The following is a 9,120-nucleotide window of genomic DNA, read 5'->3' on the forward strand; positions in this document are numbered from 1 at the left end:
GTGCAAAGCAGAAAGTATTTGCTTCAGATTTGGCAATTTGGAGGGACAGTGATTACATTCAGTGATTCAAATCACTGTCCCAATTTGATTCAGCTGAATCCAAAGTTATTTGGTGCTGAATCTTATTCAGCCATAGACTATATAGGAAGGCAGTGCTGGCAGGAGCAGCTTGGGAAGCAGCCAGATGAGCCCTGGCTTGAGCTGGCAGCCCTGGGAGAAGCTGTGGCTCGTCTGGCTGCTCCCCCAGCTGCCACCCCCCGGGGTGAGGCAGGCAGTGGTGGCAGCCCCAGAAGAAGCTGCAGGGGAGCAGCCAGATGGGGGCAGCTGGATGGGCTGTGGCTTGAGCCAGCAGCCCTGGGAGAAGTTGTGGGGGCTGGGGGGAATGATCAGGGAGTTGAGGGAATGAACAGATGCATTCCCCAGCTCCTGCTTTGATCCCCCAGCTCCCAATCATTCCCCATGGCTTCTCCAGGGCTGCCAGCACTGGTCTGGAATAGCCTGGCAGGGGGCAGCCAGGGGAGCAGCCAGCTGAACCACGGCTTCTCCCGGGGCTGCTGGCTAAAGCCAGGACTTGTCTGGCTGCTCTCCCAGCTCCTCCCACCACCACTGCCTACTGTCTGTCTGTACAGTCTTTGGTTGAATCTCCGGATTAATCTGGAGGCTTCCCATTTGATTCGGAGAGATTAATGGGTCTCCCGATTCAATTTGGATTCAGGTATTTTGCTGCTGAATCGGGCCAGATCTTCTCTGAATCGACTCAGCTACCAAAGCTTCACACAACCCTAATGCCCATGCCTCACAGGTCACAATTCCAGTTGCAATTTCATGGGACTCCCTGGCCCAATCAACAAACAAATGCTTGGGCCTCAAACTAAAGACCAGAGGCTGGGCTAGTGTGCACTTAAGCCGGGGTGGACAGAGTCTAGACCTTGGCCCAGATTGGGTCTGTAGCAGAGTATTTCTCAACAGCCCCTGTGGTGACAGCTTCTTCTGGATGCTACTGCTGGACCCAGCCCCTCTGCCTGGGCACCCCAGTTCAAGCGTGGCTGGTGATCTTAGACTGGTAGGGTGGTGAAGCGTCCTATGGGAGTGGGTGGGGGGAGGTTTTCAGCCAGCCAGGAGTGATGGGGGGTTTGCAGCTGGCCGGGAGTGGTGGGTGGGTGGTTTGCAGCCAGCTGGGCGCTCTGGCCAGTAGCGGGGAGGCTGCAAACCCCCCACTGCTGGCTGGCTGCAAACTCCCCCACTGCTCCTGTGGGATGCTCCACCACCCCAGCCGTCTGAATTCACCAGCCGCACCTGACCCAGTTCATCTGCCCTACACCCATCACCAGGGGACCTGCACAGGCAGGGAGTGCTGCTGGCTAGCTGGGATGAGCTGCAGCTGTGAGTGAGACAGGCAGGCAGGGCTGAATTGATTCTGGGATCTTTGGGGGCCCAGGACCAATGCAGAGCTGTGATCCAATACCCGCATGACCCCTTCAATGAGCACGGGTTCTGCAAGCAGGAGCATGCAGGGAGCGGGTCACAGCTGTGCTGTGGTGCTGCGCTGTTACCACCGCAGAGGAGCCCCCTGCCCAGCTGTGGATCCTGCCTGCATGGCTTCTGCCCAGTTGGTCTCCATGGAGACTGTTGGGAGCCACGTGGGTAGGAAATGGAGTCTGGCTGCTGGGTGGATCTGTCATTTTGCCTGACCCAAGCCCTGCCTCCTCCTAGTTACCTGACCCTGCCAAGAGAGCACAGGTACTGCTGACCCCCCAATTCTGCCGCCTGTCTTCTGCAGTTCAGCATAACCAGGCTACTCATACCTGCTGACCCTTGCAGCCAGGTTTTCTGCAAGCTACGCTGGCACTTCCTATCCCGCTCTACACTCTTCTCTCCAGTAACAGGGACAGCAGTTCCCTGTTACAGAGCTACACCAATGCAAAACCAGCATATACTAGCAGTTAGATAGGGGAAGGATTGACCACAGGCCCTCATCCTCCAGTCAGACAAGGGAAAACCCTTGCACCTGTTGTGAGCTCTTCAAATTCACTGGGTCTCTGTTATAAGTTTAAGGGTCTGCGTATGATTGCAACCCTGGCAAATAATCTCCCTCTGGATACTTGAAGATTTCCTAAGGAGCAACAGATCTTCCATTCGCAAGGTCAGATTTTCTCCAGTTATCTTAGCACCTCTCTCATTGACTGGGGTTGTGCTGATACAGCTCAAGGTAAAATATGGTTTATTAAGTAACCTGATCTTGTATGTTTTATTCTAACAGAACTCTTACTGACTTCAGTGGGAGTTTGCCAAAGTAAAGACTACTGAGCCAGGAGGCCTGCAGGGTAGCTGGTGTATTAGATTTCTTTATACATGGATTTGTAAAGTTTAAGGTCAGAAGGAACTTGCTGGTGCCCCTCACTCCCAACCCGCAGCCCCCTGTCCTGCCCCCCAGCCCTGCTGATGCCCCTCACTCCCAACCTGCAGCAGCAGCCCCCTGCCCCCAAGCCCTGCTGGTGCCCCTTACTCCTGACCTGCAGCCCCTGGTCCCCCCCAGCCCTGCTACCCAAGCAACTCCCGCATTGTGCAAGCACTCATACACACACACACACTCTCTCTCTCTCTTTCTGTCTCTCTCTCTGGCTTACTGGGACCTGGGCGGGGACCATGTGACCCTCAACAGCCAATCACCCTACCTGCTGCTCCCAGCCCCAAGAAGCCAGCCCCAGAACACATAGGAACAGAAAAAAAAATGGATACTTTGCTCTTATTTTAAAAACCTGCCCAGACACAGCACAGAGGGCCAAAAAAGAGGACGTGTTTGGGAAAACCCAGACATATGGTAGCCTACCTTGGAGAACATATAACACCAGCAGAGTCTCCCTATGCCTGAAGATCATTTGTGTCTGAAAACTTGCAAAGAACATTTTCCCCCAACTATTTAGTTGGTCAAATAAAAGATATCACATCTACCCAAGGAACCCACAGCTACATCCAACAACCCCGCGCCACTTCCCTCAGTAGCTTGACCTTGTGGTCCTTCACCCTTGCAAGTAGGTGGCCCAAAGTGGGCCTGACTGCAGCTGTCATCAAGGCTCTTTGTCTTGGCATAGAGCAGTGCCAGGTGTGGATGTGTTGGCAATTGTGCAACAGTTTCTGGCCCTTTAACTCTATAGCCAATGGAAGAGATGTTGGAAAATAACCTAAGCAGTGGAGCCACACTGCTTAAGTGGGAAGTGGACATTGATGTGATTTAAGAAAGCAGGGGGCTACCACAGATTAGATTTCAAAGTGGCACTCTATAAACAGTGCCACTCCTACCACAAACAAGATAAAAGCTGTAAAAATAGGGGACACTACAGGACCAATGGACAAACATCAGACCAGGAAAACATCCTGAGAGGGATGAAAAGGATGTGCCATTGTCAAGGCAACCAAGGGGGAGAAAGGGTGTGGATCACCCATCAAAGCACAGGCAAAGATGAAACCTGTGAAACCTTCACTCACCTGCCAAGAAGAGTTGCAGAAAACTTCTAAGCACCTGCTGCAGAGAGACACTCTGTTCTTGGCACTATGTAAGGCTTATGCAAAGTTTCTGTTGTGCCTGAGCTTGGGCAAGGCTTTCTGTTGTTTTTTTGTCTTATACCTAAAATTGTAAGTTGCTGTACTCAATAAACATTATTTTTAGAGAACAAGCTACTTTTGTCCAAGCCCTTTTCATGACTTCAGTGTCACCACCTTCTAACACTAAGTTGAGGTAACAGATGAGATGCAGAAGAGGTGCAGTGGCACAGTTGCATGCCGCTTTCCACAGTACACCTCCTGAAGATGCTGCAGGAATAGGAGCCAGGGACCTTTTTAAAAGTCCTCAAACCAAGTAAGACTCCCCCTGCTCTGGGTACCCTTCCCTTCCCCTCTGTGCTCAGCAGCACTTCTGCTTGCACCTGCCACCACTGCTGCTGTTTCTGGCTGACCCAGGGGCAGAGAGAGCCCTGCATGGGCAACTGGTGCCACCTTAGTCATGGGGGGCATGTACCCCCCCCCAGTGACCAAACTCACTGACTGGGGGGTGGGGGTCCTTTGCGGCAAAACTCACCAACCAGGAAGCAGCCATGGCACTCCCGGAGGTGGCCATGGCACTACGTCCGGTGTTCCCACTCTGTGGCCAGTGCTCGCAGCTGGGGCACTGGCACTCCCATCGGCCACCCCTGCCCATTGCCTAAGCAGGGAGTGCCGCCTGCCAGGGGGTGCACCAGCGCTCTTGGGGGGTACACATGCACCCCCAAGCACTCCCTATGTGTCGCCACTGGAGCTCTGGAGTCATTCTTGTCCTGCTTCAGCTGGGGCTGTGGGGAGTGGCTGTGCAGGAAGCAGGGCTCAGCTGAGGATAGTGGTGGGAGTAGGCAGCAACCTCCCCCTCACCGCCACTTACCCAGCTGCCTAGGTGTTTTCTGCCAGCTTGGGAGCAGACGCAGGAAGGGGGAACCCCTCTTCCTTGCTGCTGGTACTGTTCTTGGCTGAGCACATCTCCTTGCACTACTGCTCCGTGCAGCCCCAGCTAGAGGGGGGCAGGAGCAGCAGAGAGCATACTGGTGGAATGGGAGGGAGAAGGTGAGAGATTCTTAACGTTCCCGGTGTGGCATGTCTACCCTGGTTGGTGGCAGTGGAGAGGCTGGTAGAAGGGATGTACAGCCACTGCCTATAGCTCTCATTGCTGCTCCTGAACCCTTTTTTTCAAAATTTGGGATCTGTTTGTAAGTAGGGGCTCTACTAAACTCAAGGAGGCAGAATGCCTATTGGCGGAGAGGGCTGTCTGTCATATGGCCCCACTCCTCGCTACCAATTGGTTGTGAAGGGTGGAGTCACATGATAGGCAGCCCTCAGCCAATCAGTGATGGGGGTGGCAGCCATCTTGGGCTGCCCTTCATGTGGGCAGTCCCTGCTTCTCCCTGGCAGGCTGTGCAGCTGTGCTGCAAGGCCTGCTGGCTCCTTCATAGACTTCATAGACATTAGAGCTGGAAGGGACCTCAGAAGATCATCGAGTCCAGCTCCCTGCCCGAGGGGCAGGAAGTCAGCTGGGGTCATAGGATCCCCGCAAGATAAGCATCCAAATTTCTCTTGAAGGTGTTCAAAGCAGGTGCTTGAATCACCTCCAGTGGCAGGCTATTCCAGACCTTGGGGGCTTGGACAGTGAAGAAATTCTTCCTTATGTAGAATGTGGAGAGCCAGCATTTTATTTCAATCCATTTTCTTTTTTTTCTCTGCCTCTGCCCCTTGCAAATTTTTCAGACATTTTCCACTTTCACAGGCAAGACTCCTGACCCACTTTGCTTAAGTGCCTGAGAAGGACTTGCTTTACTGACAATGATCTCAAATCCAGGGTGGGAGGTTACATAGCCAGTTTCTTGGTGTAAGGTATTTTTATTCAGATCTTAGAGTACTTGTGTAGCTCTTTTCTTGCACCCACTCAATTTTAACATGATTTTTGAAGCACAGATACCAGAAGTACATGCAGCATTTCTCTCTCCCCAGGGCCATTAATAATGGTCAGGTTACTTCCCTATTCCTAAATCTTTTCGCTGCAGCATCATAGTCCAGGCACATGTTTAGTTGAGTTTCTACTAGGATTCTTAAATCTTTTCAGAGTTATTGCTAAGACTGCCTGTAGGCCACTTGCAAGTGCCACTATGAGGTACCCACCTCTAGAGGCCTACTAGCACTTACACCCTCTAGCCTGTCCGCTATTCTGTAGCCTTACCCACCATCCCTTAATGTTGAAATTAGTAGGGGAGGCTGCACAGAGGATAAAGCACACTTTTGGAAGAGATGTTCTCTATCTGGTTTGAGGTTTTTCCATCAGCCTTGTCCCAGTTTTACTCTTGCTGAGCCCTGTAGCCCGGGGCCCACTGCTCAGGGCTGCAAGCTCCTGGCTCAGCTCTGGATATTTCTTGTGACCTTAGGTTCCATCCCCTGCAATATCCACTATGTAGGCAGTTAGGGACCTTGAGTCCTGTTCTTCCCCTGCCATCTTCTGTTTCACAGGCCAGTCAAGTTGGGCATCCTGTGGTCACAGGATACACTCCAGTCATGCTCTGGGACCTCAAATTCCATGCAGCACAGCTTCAAATTTAGGGTTGCCCCCCTCAGTCATCCCATTTCAGTGGGCTCCTCTGCCTCTACAGACACAACCCAACCCTCCAGGGTCGAGTGGGGGCAGGGGGGAATGGAACCCACAAAATGTAAGCACCAGTCCTAGCTCAAAGCAATGTCCCACTCAGGGCTCACCACACCTCTTGGTGGTGAGCTCCATGTAGAAAAACAAAAGCTAAAACAGAAAATGTCCAGTGTAAATAACTTGCTTCCCATGTAGGTTCCCAGATCCTGAGTCCTCTCCACACTCTGGGCTCCATCCACAGTGGTTTGGCATGGGCTTATACAGGGCTTTCTGGGCCACATGATTCCTCTGCTTCCCTTCTCTGAGCCATCGGTCTCTGCCTACACTTGGACTCAGCAGCAATCTTGTTGCAAGGTCCCCTGCCTGGGTCCTCAGGCTCTGCCTGCACCTGGACCTAGCAGCCGTCTTGCTTCAGGTTCCCCTGCCTGTGGGTTTGGCCCTAGGGTTATGACTGGGGCACAGGCAGAAAGAGGAGACCAAGATAAAGTGGAAGGAAGTGAGAGGAAAGGAGCAAGGGATCTCTACCAGGGGAAGGAAACACTGGTAAACACACAGCAAGGTAAGGGAGGAAAAGTTTAGGAACAGAGGTGGTGGTGAAGGAGGGGGAATGGGTCAGGGGTCCCTGGCCCTCTTCCTGTTCTAGTAACGGGGTGGGGGGTGGCATTACACAGCCTCCCACTTTATAGGCATGACTCATGTGTCTTATTCCTAGAATTTTTCTTTAGAATTTATTAAAAAATTTTTGGTTGAATAGGTCCAGGATACATACATGCATATGTGTGTGTGTGTGTATATAATTGGATAAAACCAAGTACATTGTACTCAAGTCTTCCAGAATGAGAGTTCAGCCTGACTAAAGACTATAAACAAGTTAAGAATCTGCAGGATTGGGCCCTCACACACACGGATTAATTAGACTTTTTTTCTTCTATAAGATACAGATTTATACCATTTTAATTGTCTTTAAATACAAAGGGATTTCTGCTCTGATTACAATATAGCATGGGCAACTGATGCCTCCTGAGTCTTGGGGGGACACTTGCAGATGCCGGTGGTGTTGTTGGGAGCAGAGCTGGGGAGCATTCACAGACACTGGTGGCGGTGGCAGAGATGGCCCTATTGGGGATAGCACATTGAGCACCCGCAGACACCAGCGGCAGTCTCAGCGGTGGGGATGGTTCTGTCAGGGGGAGCACATGCCTCCCTGCTCCCTGTGCCCTCCCTACCAGTCGCCTATGCAATAAAGAATGAACAACTGGTTAAAATACTAATTATAATCATCTGGCAGATGAGTTAATCCCAGAAGACTTCAGGATCTGTGTATTAATTCATGGTGAACACAATCATCTCTGCTAAGGAAAGCAGAGCTAACTGGGTAAAGGTTCCCCTGCCATCCTATGCTGATCAATTCTAAGAATAAGCCCTGGATAACTTTAGCAGATATTGATGTGTGTTTTATCTATTTATTTTATTAAATGCACAGCTTCCAGGGATGACAAATGAAAGTCACTGGATTTTGTCAAGATTATGATTTCTAGTTACTACCTTTCAAAGAATGAAGTCTCTAGGAAAGGATGGAATTAAAAAAAAATATATATTAAATCTAACATTTTTAACATAATTGCACATTGTAGAGATTTTCAGGAAAATAGCATTTGACGATCTACACTGGTAAATTTGTTATTATGATTATACACGTCTGAGAGTTTTGTGCAGTTCATGCTGTAAAGTTAGGCCATGTTTCTCTAACAGGAAGATATTTGGTTATATAATCAAACTCTTAGTCTTAGGGCATTAACAGTGTGTTCTCTTTTGCTTGAGACAAATAGATTGAAAGTGCAAGTAAGTAAATATTTCAAATAAAACACTATAGACTGTCATTCTGAGGGAAGACACATAGGAAACGAAAGGAAAAGGAAATGAAATGCGCTAACAAACAGAGCTGTAGGGCAGGCTCTCCTGAGTCATAACGCCGATTCTTCATCAGATGCAATGCTGAGCCTGTTACAGATCCTGTTTTGCCTTTGGCAAAGGACCACCAGATTTTCAAAGGTAGCTAGGTGCCTAATGATGCAGATGGGCATCTAGTGGGATTTTAAAAAGCGCCTAACGCCCACCAATTTAATATTTTATTTCAATGGGAGTTAGGTGCCTAACAGGCTTAGACAATTTGAAAATCCCAATAGATTCCTATTTGCATCATTAAGTACCCAAATATCTTTGAATATCTGGCCTGTAGGCACAGTACCTGCAATGAGCTATGTATGGGCAAACCACCAGTGATTTCAGCAAGACTATTTAAGGAGTAGCTTGAAGTAGTGGGGGCTTTAAAAGGGAGGTGCAAGAAAAAGGAGATTTTGTGTATGCACTTTTCTACAACAAAGGAGGATCTGAAAGGTATCTTCTATTTTGCTTTTACCTGAACAAAATAAGTACTACGTAGTGTGGGTGTAGTGATTTTGCTGCACTGGAAAGTTTCCTCTGTCTTGAACTAAAGAGTTGGAGTAATAATTCTTGAGTACAGGAGGAAGTGGTAGCTTGGGATCTGGGGGAACCAGGTTAAGTCCCCTGCCCCTCCAGTGACAGTCTGTGCAATCTTGAGCAAGTTACTTAGCCTCCCCCAATGGCCCTGCATCTGTGGGACATGTAGAACAAGTGAATTTGTTGCAGATTCATCCAAGCTACTTACAACTTGCAATGCCTTTAACTCTATCAATACTGATATTAAGCTGGTGTGATATTATCTTGAATGAAATTCTCCCTCCCTGCCAAATATTTACTTAGGCATTCAAGTTACCGGAAGTGGTAAAGAACAAAGAGTTTTAAACAGTTGAAATAAAATCACTTCTGAATTAACCAGGTTTTACTGCATGGTAAGTTTTGATGCCAACTGGCCAGCTGTCCACAGACTCATCACATAAAAATGAATATTTGTGTACTCACACAAGGATGTTATGAGTATTGAT

Source organism: Gavialis gangeticus, unplaced genomic scaffold (assembly GCF_001723915.1).
Source record: "Gavialis gangeticus isolate Ggan-Ray unplaced genomic scaffold, GavGan_comp1, whole genome shotgun sequence".
NCBI lineage: Eukaryota > Metazoa > Chordata > Crocodylia > Gavialidae > Gavialis > Gavialis gangeticus.